This window comes from Ailuropoda melanoleuca, chromosome 6 (assembly GCF_002007445.2).
Source record: "Ailuropoda melanoleuca isolate Jingjing chromosome 6, ASM200744v2, whole genome shotgun sequence".
NCBI lineage: Eukaryota > Metazoa > Chordata > Mammalia > Carnivora > Ursidae > Ailuropoda > Ailuropoda melanoleuca.
This window is the reverse complement of record NC_048223.1, coordinates 73,805,070-73,818,452: the sequence shown is the minus strand read 5'-3', so window position 1 is coordinate 73,818,452 and position 13,383 is coordinate 73,805,070.

Here is a 13,383-nt window from a genome sequence, read left to right as displayed (position 1 = left end):
GATTAGATATGTTCAAAAACAACCGCCACATGAAGCGGAACAGTGAAAATCCACAAAACAGTGCACAGGCCACAAGAAAGTGCTTTGAGGATTCCCAGGAGGAAGGGCAGGGATCCCGTGGCTCTGGAGGAATTTCTTGTTTGTAGCAAGAAGACGGCTTTCAACGTTAACCCAAAGAGTCTGACCTTGCTCTGCGGCCGTGCTTCCACTCCTAGAGAAAAGCAGATATTCTGGTTACCGGGATAGAAAGTTAAGAAAAAATGCCCCTATGCACATGGGCCGTGTTCATCAAGTACTTTCTGTGTTTTTCTGCTTCCCCGTATGTGCTCCTGCTGGACCGACTGCCAGAACGTCCACCCTTCGCTCACCAGCTCTCTGCACCTGAAAATCCTGTCATTCACCCTAAGCCCAATTTTACGGCACAAAGCTCACTTCTCTTCTCCTTACTTGGGGCTCTGACGGCGTCGGCCTCCCACTTCCCAAAGCCCTTACCATCCCGGCTTCTGAAAGCACACTGCCTTGTCTACTCCTGTCTCTCCAGCTTGATTTTTAGTCCTTCCTGAAGACTCCTCTTCCTCTCCCTGGGTCAAAAATGGGGGTTCATCTGCTCAGGACAGTCACAGAGTCTCTACTGGGCTGTGCTCCCCGCAGCTCTTAATCTGACTGCACATGAGAATCACCCATAGAGGCCACTGGAGTGGGGATACCTGTGATATCTCCAGAGCCTATTCTCACCTCTTCCCATAACTGTGGCTCGGTTTCCCCTGGGGGACCGCTTACTCCCAGGCCATGTGGCTCCAATGGGATGGACCCCGTGCCTGGCTCTTATCTTCTAAGATTGGGAAGGGCCAGCTGTTTCTCCATGAAGGGCTTTCTAAGGGAGGACCACCAGAGCTGCACAAGACGTCTTGCCACAATTCATAAAGATCTTGCCTGAAAATGAAGCGAGTGCGGAGGCAAGCGGAGAGAGCCTGAGTCCTGCAGATGTTATTTAAACTCTTGGATCAAACTGTGCCTGAAGCTCATCCATGCCTGCACTCTTTGATTGCCGGAGTCATTTTTGCTCAAGCTAGGTTGAGTTGGTTTTCTTCTCTTCAAAGTAAAAGAGCCCAGAGTCACAGATAGGGGCACGGGGAATCCCAGGCTCCCATCTTGTTGATAGAAGTTCCCTGACACTTTGGGGTGTGCATGTAAGGTAGAGAGTCACTGCGCTGGGCCCTCCCCTGGGGTGAACATGTCCCTCCCGAGCTCCAGTTTCTATCTTGCTGCTGATGGCTCTCCAGTGCAAACCCGCAGCCCGCGCCCAGCACTCCTCACCCTCCTCCAGCTCCCTCCTGGCAGCTCCATTAAGAGCCCTCCCCCAGCAGCTCCCCTCACACTCAGTGTCCCCTGTTCTTCCCGTCATTCCCCTGGCATGTGGCATTGGCATCATCCTGCTGTTCAGGCTGGGTGTGTGCCTTCTCCCTTGTCCTTATGTCCCTCATCCATTTGGGACCAAGTCCTGTTAATTCCACCTCCTTAGTTTCTTTCAGATCTGTTCCTCCTCTTGGATTCCTCTGCTCCCACTGCCCGTCCCGTGCCTAGCCTCTAAACTGACCCAACTTTCCTGCATCGTGGCCGTAACTGGGAAACCGAGCCCCAGGCGGCCTGGCCGGGGACCTGGCAGAACATTCTGCAGGCACTGCATTCTCCCTGTGCCTTACTCCTCTCCCACGCTTTATGATCGCCGGGGCAGACAGCACTCCTCCCAGCCCTGTTTCTGACTCCTGCATGTAGCGAGCAATGAGATAGAAGGGGCCTGGGCCCCCGGTGGCTTTGTGGGATTGAGTTGGCCGACAGGCCTAGACTTCCACGTGAAGGAGGAGTAATCTGTCTTATCTGAGCCCCGGTTATTCTAGTCTGTCTCGTGTCACCTACACCATGTCCTATGACTGTGGCTGCCCTCTCCACAGGACTGTGAGTTTCTAGAGAGCAGGGATTGACTCTGTTTATCTCTGTATGCTCAGCACTCCACACAGCGTGGACGCCCAGGGGATGGTGTTTGAGCGAATGCGCGACTGCGCAGACGACGGATGAGCTCCGGTGCTGCTCTCTCCCAGCCGTGTTGCTCACCCCGGGCTTCTGCTTCCTCGTACATAAGATTTAGAGGCTGATGGGTGAGGGAAGGAAAGGAGAGCTGGGATGGATAAAGGCCTTCCCAGCTCAAAAATTCATCCACTCAGCGAATATTTACGGAGTGCTTTCTGTTGCCAGGCCCCCAGCTGGTGTTGGGGACACCCCTGTGCCACGTGGCAGGCTCGTGGTGCAGGTGCACAGGGACAGTGCTACAATGCTTGGGGAGCGCAGAAGAGGAACCCCTCCTAGGGTTGGGGGGGTGGGGCCTGAAAGATGCGCTAAGTTAGTCAGATACTGCGGTGTGGGGAGGGCTTGACCTGCAGAGGGATCTGCCTGTGCAAAGGCCCAGAGGTAGGAAGGAGCACAGTGCTTTGGGGAAACTGTGAGTGGCTCGCCGTGCTTGAGATATGCAGTGCAGAGGAGTGAGGGCTTAGGGTGAAGAGGCGAGCAAGGGCTGGGCAAGACGAGAGGCTTGCACTCTGTCCTGAGGGCGAAGGGGAGCCAGTGCAGGGGCTGTGCCATGCCCGGTATTGGGAGCTACTGAGCCTATTCCCAAAGAGCCTGAGCTGAGCTCAGCCTCCGGGTAGAGAGAAGGTGAGCAAGGCAGTTCTGGTGGGCTCCAGCCGTCCGTCCTGCCTTTGTGCAAGCCGTGAATGAGATGTCTGCCCGGTTAGAGTACAGTAGCATGCAGCATCTCTGGGGACAGTGCTTTGGGGCTTGGGGGCCAGCCCAGGGCCCCTGCTTGGAGCTGCAGATCAGACGTTTGGAAATGCCTTTTCCTGAGCCCCCACTTCCTTCCCACACAGCCACGCCAATCAGTTCACCGGCTGTGGATGCAGAGCAGGGGAAGGGGGTCAGGGGGCAGGGGCTGCAGATGTGCGGGGGAGGGCCAGCCTGCCCAGGGGGCCCTGGGAGCCTTGTTAACTGGGGCCAAAACAAACTCTCTCATTAAGTAGAGAGCGGAGCCAGGTGCGGAGGCTGCACTGATGACATCGCCAGGGGCCCCTTCAAGCTGACCGAAGGGCTTGGAGGCGTTTGGGCGCATGTGGTCTGGGGCCATGATCGACTGTGTGCATGTCTGGGGGGGTGTGACCCCAGCTGCCGTCCATCTAGGCTCTCACTGCGTGTTCTCGCCTTTATCTGCTCTTGTGTTTTGGTGCATGTGATGTCATGCTCACTTCTGCACACGCGCACGAGAAGTTACGTGCAGGGGAGTGCAAATGCCGTGGCCGACCAGAGCTGCCCATGGTGCCGATGGGGGTGTGTGTGTGTGTGGGTGTGTGTGCACCCGTGCTTGTGCCCAGAAAGGGGTGTGTGCCGACCTCTATGTGTATGATCGGCTTTGGTCTGGATGTGCATACAGGAGCACGTGCCTGCTTCTGAGCGGTTGGGACCCCAACCGTGTCTCGGAGTGAGAGTGGCAGCAACCGAGGACAGTACTGTAGTCATCTGTAGCTGCATAGCCAACCGCCCGAGACTTGGTGCCCTCAACAGCGTGAGTTACTATTTCTCTCGATTCTGTGAGTTGATAGGGTTCAGCGGAGTGGTTCTTTGGTTCCACGCAGTTGTGGCTGCGTTGTGGAAACTTGGCACAAGCTTACCTGGGGCTGCAACATTCTAGATGGCCTCTCCTTCTCCAGGGGCCACTCTAGGGGATTCTCATCATTCCAGAGTCTATCCTGAGCTTCTTCACAGCATGGTGGCTGTCTTTCAAAGGAAGAATTCCAATAGGACAAACCCCCGTGGGCAAGTGCTGATGACACTTGCTGATGTCCAACATGTGGCCCAAACAAGTCATATGGCCAAGGGCAGACTTGTGTGGGAGGGGACTACCCAAGAGCCTGATCCAGGATGTGGTGCTCCCCTGGAAGCCACAGAGGTAACTGCCTCCCCCAGTCTGAGAAGAATGTTTGGTGGACCTGTCTATAAGTTCATTTGACTCGAAAAAGTAGGATTTGGGGCATATTGTGTTCACAAAGGCCATGTCCACCGGTCTCCCTAGTGCCTAGACCCTTCCTAGACCAGTAGCTGGAGGCTCCAAACAGCCCACATCCCTCCAGTCTCAGGTGGTCCAAGAATAAATCAGCAGACATCTCTTACCTGGCCTCATTCCATCACCAGGCATGCGCAGCTCTGGGACCCATTTTCTGCTCACTTGGAGGCTGTTCTGAGTGGTTTGGGGAGCTGGCTCCCCTGTTTACTGGCAGTGTGACCTTGGGTGAATAATGTTGCCTCTCTGCACCTGGTTTTAAAAATCCGAAATCTGGAGAAGACAAGTCCTGTCTCATAGGGTCATCATGAGGACTGGATGCAGTGGTCATGCTAAGTGCACGTCACACTCAACACGAGACCATCATTGCCACTATAATAACTGCAGAGATTTGCAGACGCGTGACAAAGACCAAACAAGAGTTCACACCTCCCCTCAAACCCTGTATTCCTGCTGCTGAGAGGAGGGATGGTGGAGGTCACTGAACCATCATTCAGTCCACACCTATTACTGAACTCCTGGGTGGAAGCAAAACCCAGAGTCAGTGCTCACAGTCTGCAATCCCATGGGGCCCCTATAGGGACCTAAGTGCCATGCCAGGCAGCATGAGCGGAAGGGCAAAAATACAGACAGATGAGTGACTTGGGATTTGGAGAAGAGGAGATGGGTGGAGACTTGGATTTGGGGTGAAGATTCGGGAAGTCTTCCCAGAGAAGGTGAATTCTAAGCAGGGTTCTGGAGCATGGCAGAATCCAGATTTTCTTAAAAAGGCTGAGAGGAAAGAACAGAACTTCCAAACTTTTGTGGTTGATTTTTGCCAGGGATGTATCATGTGATCACCTTACCCCCAACAAGCCCCAACCATCTGTGTCTTCATCCCTTTCTTCTCAGGTGGCAGGGGAAGGTCATGTTTGGCATACAGACCAAGACTCCCATTCCCACACCATGGGCAGACATCACTAATCAATTATAGAACACCACTACACATACATGCATACACACACCCACAGACCCCTTAGGCTTCTCAAAGCAGGAAGCTATTATCAACCAGTCGAGTTTAGCACTTGGGGTGAAACCATTCTGCTGACTCAGGTCAAGTTGAAATAAAGCACCATCTTTGAAACCTCGAAACTCTGAGATCTGGCCTCTCCATGTGCAAACTGTGTGCCTTTCAGTGTCTTCACCCCTCTGGATCTCAGCCTCCCATGGGGGGCAGGGGAATGTTAATTCCTATTCAAAGGAATCTGGGAGTCTTAAATTAGATCCTGTGTGCAAGGCTCTAATACAGTACAAAACCCAGAAGAGATGATGATGACGGTCGTGCTGTTGGCAGACGTCAGAAACCATGAGCGAAGGCATCCATTCGGGTGCCATTTGCAGCTTTTTGGAGAAAGAACAATCAGTTGGGGGGTGGGAGTGAGGGGCAGACCCTCTGAGCTGTCAGCTGTGGATGCAGGAATCTGGGCCTCGGCCTGGGGAGGGTGGAAGGGCGTCCCAAGCATGTGCTCAGAGGAGCAGCCCAGGATTTGGGCTCTCTCTGATGGAGGGAAGAGCTGTCAGAAAGGCAAGCAACTGTGGGTTAAGAGACAGATGTTTCTGGTTGATGACTGACGGGGAAGGGAGAGCACAGTTTACTGAAGCTTGTCTCTGTTTACCAGCATCTGGAAACTGCAGATTACCGCGTCATGTCTCTGGGTGCTCTCCTGTTACCCACCCTTTGCCCACTTCCACCAGCCACCCGCCCAATGCCCCGCCCCACTGCGACAGTCTTCGTCTTGACCGTGGAGCTCAGTCGCTGAGTCTCCTCTTAAGAGCAGCTCTCCTGGTTTGAAGTGGGGAATATCCCTACCCCTTGCCCAGAAGAAACTTTATAAATCCCCCAAGCCTCCACGAGCACATGGCACCCGCAGAAACTGCACAGAGAGTTCGGAGTGTGGTCCAAGTCACATAGCACACTAGTGCAGAGCCAGAGCTGGGCCATGCCTCTTCTCTACCAGGCATTGCACAGCCCCTAAGTTCAAGCCTAACCCGGTGTCTGGACTGGAGCCAATGGCCAGTAAATCCAGAGGACACTTTGCCCTCTAGTTCCTTCTCCAGCAGTAGCTGTGAATGCAGAACTGCCTGGAACATTGATTTCTGTAAACCTCCTTATGAAGGCCTTGTTTGCTTTCTCTTTTTCCTAAAGGTTGTAGCTTTGTTGAGGTTATTTCTGAAGTTGGAGAGAGAAATGCCGTTTGTCTTTCCTACACACCCCACTCTCTATCAGGAAATGAGGGGTCTTGCTTTCTCTGAGCAATCCATTCCTGACATGAGCTGGCTGCTGACAGTCAGGTCTGCTGTAGTTGTGTTAACTTTAGTCTTCCCTCAGCTTTATAAGGCTCTGGGACAACATCTGGGAACAGATGTTTGCTTGGACATGGAGCAGGAGCAGGAGGCAGTGGGCCAGAAGCAAGGCCCTGCCCCCAGGGAAGGGGGGCAGATGTGCTGAAGGCCATGGCAGGCTGTGGGCGCTGGGTGAGGGTGGGAGCCTGGCACATCAGAAGGAGCGGCTCCCCCTCTGGGCTGGACATAGGCGCCTGTCATGCTGGGCCTGCCCAGGGTTTAGGGACAGTGCTGGAGGGGTGCTGGACTCTGTTTATACAACTACTCTTTTGGTTGCCATCCTGCAGCCAAGGACCAGGAGTACGGCTCCTCAAACATGTCTCCTTTCTTGTTTCCCAGAGACTGAAAATTCGTGAAGGACTGGAGACTTCATCAAATTCAAATTTGTTGAGGTTCCAGTGTGAATTTCAGGGCTCAGAACCTTATAATTCTCAGGAAGAGAGGAATAATGGTGGTGATGATGGTGACAGTGGTGGTGGAGGTGACTGATGGTGGAGGTGGAGATGGTGGTGGAGGTGATGGTGATGATGGTGGTGATGGTGGTGATGGTGGAGGTGGAGATGGTGGTGGAGGTGATAGTGGTGATGGTGGTGATGGTGGTGGAGGTGATGGTGATGATGGTGGTGATGGTGGTGATGGTGATTGATGGTGGAGGTGGAGATGGTGGTGGAGGTGATGGTGGTGATGGTGGAGGTGAAGATGGTAGTGGAGATGATGGTGGTGATGGTGGAGGTGGAGATGGTGGTGGAGGTGATGGTGGTGATGGTGGAGGTGATGGTGGTGGTGGTGGAGGTGATGGTGGAGATGGTGGTGGAGGTGACAGTAGTAATGGTGGTAGTGATTGTGACGGTGGTAGTTGAGGTGATGGTGGTGGTGGTGGTAGTTATGGTTGTCATGGTGGAGGTGATGGTAGTAAATGGGGTAGGTGAATGTGGATACAAACTAGGATACCCACTTGCTCACCAAGTTTCTCCCTGTTCTACGTCTGTGCTCAGCACATGACCATGCTGGACTGATTGCAAGAACACATTTATCTTGCCATTGTGATTGGCCCAAAGGATGACAAAGTCACACCAATCAGGGACTTTGCTAGGAATTTTCCAATCTGAAGTTGGAAGATGGAAATTCTTTTACATTTGGGTCACTATGCAGTAAGGATGTAAAAACCTGGCTCACTTGGACAGGGGTCTGTCTGCAAAAGGAGAGAATTAAATGACAGCAGAGAGAAGCAGGGATAAGAGATGGAGAGAAGGAAAGCATCCTTTTGGTGTTTGGATGTTTGAGTCCCTTGGGCATCATCATCCTTGGGACGGTCTTGCCCTTTTGATTTTGGGTGTGTAAACCCCCATCTCTCTGTCTTTTTCTTTCTCTCTCTTTAAGCTAGTTGACTTGGGTTTCTGTCACTTGCTACCAAAGGGCTCTGATGGATCATGAATGGAAGGTGATTGTGGAGGTGTGAAGGTGATCACATGAGAGAAAGCCTAACAGTGATGACAGTAGAAATGAAAATGAGAATAGCAAAGACAACATCAGTGTCGGATATGGCTATAGTGGCGAACTGGTGCCCCCAATAGCAGAGGTCATGGTGAACGTGGTTTACATCAGATGGTGATGGGAAATGTTAGTGATGACGGCGGTGGTCATGTGATTGATCATGAGAATCAAGGGGAAGATGCTAAGGCTTTACCAGACTAATCTAAGTATATGTCTGAAAAACACAGATCCAAAAGATCCAAAAAATGACAACAAAGAAAGGATGGGTGAAGGAGAATAAATTTTTCTAGAATGTCAGGTGCTGTCCTTTTTCTTAACTCAATAAATCCTAGCTGAACCTGGACCTGGAGAGGAGGGTGGCAGAGGGTACCCTACAGAACTTCATAGCTATGTTGGAACATTCTGGAACAGAAAGATCCAGGGACCCCAACCAGGTGCTTTTGAGGATTCCATGTATCTCCAGGGGTTCAGACATCAGGCAGGATGAACTTGGGGTGGGCCAGCAAACTTAAGCGACCACTGTGTCTCGTGTCTGAACATTTATAGTTTAACTGTGGAGATCTGGGACTATTTGCTCATCCTGGTCTACTTGGCGAAAATGAGTTACTTCTGGAGAATAATAGCGACTCATTTTGTTAAGCATTTACTAGGTGCCAAGGACTGTTTTAAGTGCTTTACATAGATCGTCTTGCAGGATGAAGTCCTCCCAACTGCACATATTTCTATTTGCCATGTAACAAAAGAGGACACTGAGATGCAGAGAGGTTATGTAGCTCACCCAAAGTCACACTGTTAAGGAAGGCAGGGTGGGAAGCCAGGCAGTCTAGGCTCCAGGTCCCATCCCCTGACTCCTACCCCTCTGGGAAATGTGCTCAGGGTGGATAGGAGCACCAGGAATGCTTCTGGTCCAGGCCCTTCCCTGGTGCCTCCCCTTCTAGTCATTCTACCCAAGAAAGCATTTTCCAGAAGGTGGGTCCATGGCCAATAAGGACAAAGTGAAGTTCTGTGGGTCCAATGGAAAAAGTCACCTGCTTTAGAGGGCTGCCTGTTCGTGCCATTTCCCACGTGGCGGGGGGAGTTCTGATGGAGGAAGGCTTGGGTATTGGGAAGATGCAAATTCTTCCTTGGGGTTTAGTTCTTTCTCCCAAATAGAGGGCTCTTGCCAGCAGTAGTGAGCTCTATGTTTCTGCCTCAGGCATACGACTGTGGCTTTGGGGTCAGACTTTGGGGTATGTAATTTTTGCTTCACCACTTTGGGCTGGTAACTACTTCTCTGGGACTCGATTTTCCCCCTTGTAAGGTGTAGACAATAATTCTCATTTCCCATGGTTGTTGAGAGCCTTCATTGTGTAAAGCGCCTAGCCCAGTGCCTGGCATACAGTAAGCACTCAATAAATGCCAGCCAGTTGTTACACTGATGTTTCAACTCCTTGCACTTCAGTTTTCTTTTTTTGCATTTTCCTTCTCACTCAAGAGCTGGATTTCTGTTCTGCTCTAAGGAGAGAGGCCTCGGAGGGCAGAACCCTGTGGCTCAACAAGCCCAGACCTGACTTTAATACGAGAGGGTCAGGACTGGCCCCTGAGCCATCTCCGTCCCCCAGAAATTACAGAGAACTGTAGCTGTACTTCTAAAAATAAACACATGCCATTTCCACAAATGGAAAATTTTCTTTAAAAAAATAAAAAAGAAGGAAAGTGAAACACTCTCCTGTCGTTTGCCTGGGCCACGCAGCACTAAGAAAGATAAATGATGCCTTTTACACAGGAGAAGGTTCCAGCTCCGGCCCCCACCCTGACGTGGTTGGAGCTTTGCTGGAGGCTACAGCAGCCTCAGGAGTGCCCCTGAGAGGCCTCTGGGGGCTCTGCAGAGGGTATGTCTCTTTTGGGGGAGGTGGAGGGGGCCACCCCCTTTCCCTTTAGGTTTTTTTTTTCCCTTCTCAGCAATGCCCCCTGCAGGCAGCCAGAACCACTGCACTCACTAGCCCTATTCCATTAGCCAAGGTTGACCACGTGTGGGGCACCTTACAGGGAGGCCCTGGTCAAATGCAAATACTGGGCCCAGGGGCGCCTGGGTGGCTCAGTTGGCTGAGCGTCTGCCTTTGGCTCATGATCACTGGGTCCTGGGATTGAGCCCCGTGTTGAGCTCCCTGCTCAGAGAGGAGTTTCCCTCTCCCTCTGCTGTTCTCCCTGCTTGTTCTCTCTCTCTCTGTCAAATAAATAAATTAATAAAACCTAAAAAAGAAAAAAAAAATTTTAAAGGAAATACTCGCCCCAGATCACCCAGCCAGTAAATGGCGGAGCCAGAACCAGAAGGAAGGTTCTGATATCCTGGCCTAATTTCCTCCCATACCTGCCACTCTCTGCCCCCTCAAAGCACACACTCCCTCAAAGCACAAACTCCAGACACTCTGACATCAGTTTTTGGTCTGGGCCTGGTAAGGAGAACTGAATCCGGAGTTAGAAGCCACGGGCTCTGTCCGACTACACTTCCGGCCCCTGGCGTCCCCTATAGGTCACTACCTGCCCTGAGTCTCCCTTGTCTTTTGTGCAGAAAGGGGTCGTTGCGTGAAGGTGCCCCATCATTGTTTTGCAGGGAAGGATTCGGGGGTATCGATGAGTGGATCTGTCTATTCTGAATTTTCCACTTTTTTGGCAATGAACATACATTGCTTCTCTAAGAAAAAAAATTTTTTTAAATAAAATTCAAACAAGATGTCTGTGCTTTCCCACTACATTTCCTTTCCTAGCACTATTATATGGACCCTTCCGCCGGCTGCCCAGACTTGGAAGCAGCTTGGAAATGTTTTGAGTGAATCAGTTAGAATGCTTTGGGTTGCAAATAATAGAAAGTCTCACCTATGGGGTAAGGTAACTCATCCCGGAGGAGGAGCCGGCTGGAGCCCCAGGGAGAGTTCGCTTTTCTTTGTCAAGGGTAGGGCCCCTTGGAATGGGTTCCTCACCAGAGAGGGGCCTGCACCGTGGGGGGCGGGGGGGGGACGTCTCACCCAAACTGGCAGGAACAATAAAGTTGACCCACATAAATGAAAAATCCATAGGTCCGTGTGGCTTCAGGTGGTGTTTGATCTAGAGTTTAACTGTGTCACCAAAGACTCAGTTTCTTTCTTCCCTCCACCCCTTTTTTTCTTTTCTTTCTCTCCCTCCCCCCTCCCCTACCCTTGCTTCTTCTGCTATGGTGCTCCCAGCCTCACTTTCCTCGTGGTCCTAAGATGCGTGCCCACAGCAAACAGGGCTACCTGCTTTCACATTCACATCCTGCCAAAGAGAGAAGAGTATCTTATCTTAGTGTTTCCGGCAAGAGTCCTGAGATCCATTCTGATTGGACTAGCGCAGGGCACATGCTCATCCCTGGACCAATCCCGGGGGGCAGGAGGGTGGCCGGTGCTAACTGGCTTTCCCCAAGTGTGGAGCGAGGGTAGAGGCCGCCTTCCTCAATCACTATCCCGAAACCGAAAATAGGGCTATTAGGAGGAACAACTGGGTGCTGGGAGGCAACCAACAGTGTTGTGATGGTTCACGGTGCTGTGGATCCCACAACTTCTTTATCACTTAAAAAAAAATTAAACAATAAATAGCAGACTAGGTTTTGTGATTCTCACGACTGGTGTAGAGATACGGGTGTGTTCTCTCACGTAGCGTGGGTTATGGCTGTTGCTTGTGCGGTTCTCTCCTTAGTTGCACTATAGATACTCGTTTTTGTTACAGCGCATGCTACCTTTACCTTCCGCATGACCAGCACCCCAGATTTCCTTCGGGCAACAATCTGTTTCTCCCAGTCTCTGTCCATGTCATTTGAACGGGATATGTGACCTGGGTGGACCCGGTGGTGTGACCTAGGGTTAGCAGAGTAGTGCCGTGCCGCCTTCTTGGCTTCAGCCATTGGGCCAAGGATAGACACATGAACCAGTCTGGGCCAATGACCGCCAGGCCCAGGAGCTGTTTCCCATACTTAGGGGATGAGAAGCTCCTCTTTTCTGTTGAGTTTGAATCCAGGAGCCTGTCTCCTAGAGCTGCTGACAGCCGTCTTGCCACAACTCAGAGCCTGAGAACAAAGACAACCAGAAAACAGTAAGTCTGTGAAATGGAAGTGGATCATGACTTCTTAGCGACAGTTTGAAACCCTGGATCAAGCCACACCTGAAGCTAGGGCTGTCTTGGATTTTCAGGAATATGTTCCAAAAGTTCTCTTTTTTGCCCAAGGCTGATGTATTGGGTTTTCTGTCACTGGCGCCGCAAAGTGTCCTCACTGGTAGAGCATGGATCTAACTTACCCCACCCCCACACACCTTGGGCAGGACCCAGACTTTCAATGAGGAAACTGTTTCCTTGCCAAATGCTTCCTCCTGGGGGTGTCAAAACACGAGGTCTGTTAAGAAGAAAAAACATTTGTCTACAGTGGGTCAAAGTCATGTGCTCAGGCCATCATCGCTGTGGTCATTACTGTGAAGTGTTGAAGAAAGAGGTGCTCCAAAGGGAGCAGAAGAGAAAGGCAGTCACGGGCCACCCTGACAAAGGCATTGCTGGGGCAACTATGGGCCACTCCCTGGGGAAATTCAGCCTGGCTGTTAGGAATGTTTCCCAAGAGAATGGGCCTGGCTTTGCTGCAAATTCCTATACAAGCCCTTCCTCAAATGGCTAAGTAATCTGAAGAGCTTTGCTGTGTATTTTTCATTCCACATACTATTTGCTCTGCCCGCTTGGGCCAGCCAACCAAATTTAACCCGATAGAGACCTTCTTCTTGCAGAATTCAAGTTCATGGACTCCCCTAAGTGGAGGGACTGTGTATCCACGGTCCCTCTGTGTAGCTTTGATTGTGTCCAACTGAGCAGATGTCACTGAGCGTCTTCCCCTGCCAGGACCGGGTGTGGTGGGGTCCTTGGTGAGCACTGGTGTGAATTAGATGCAACCCCCTATGCCTCAGAGCTCAGAGCTGGGGGAGGGAGGACGTGAGGGCGACAAGCTATTACACCGGCTGAAAGAAATAAGGGCACGTGAGGGCTGGGGTTGCAGCACGAGAATGTTGGGAGTGGCGGAGGGGGGATGCAGGCATGGCAGGACTCACAGGCTCTGTACCCTACCATGGCGGAAGAACCTCATTCCAGGGAGAGTGGGAAGGCTCTCCAGGCCAAGGGAACAGTGGAGCAGAGATGCAAATAATACGAAACCACGTGTTCATCTTTCCGCCCATGTTCCTTAGGCTGTGTTTCTGCATCTAAAGCTCAAAGGAGGTTATGAAAATATCAAGCTCAAGGGGTTAACTGTCAAAACTGAGACTTCACGGTCATATTGTGGCTATCCTGAATTAAGTCTTGCTTTTTTGGCCAGGACTCTCCTTTCTTTGAGCCAATCCGACAAGCTCAGAGCAAAGCCAAGAATTGTATGT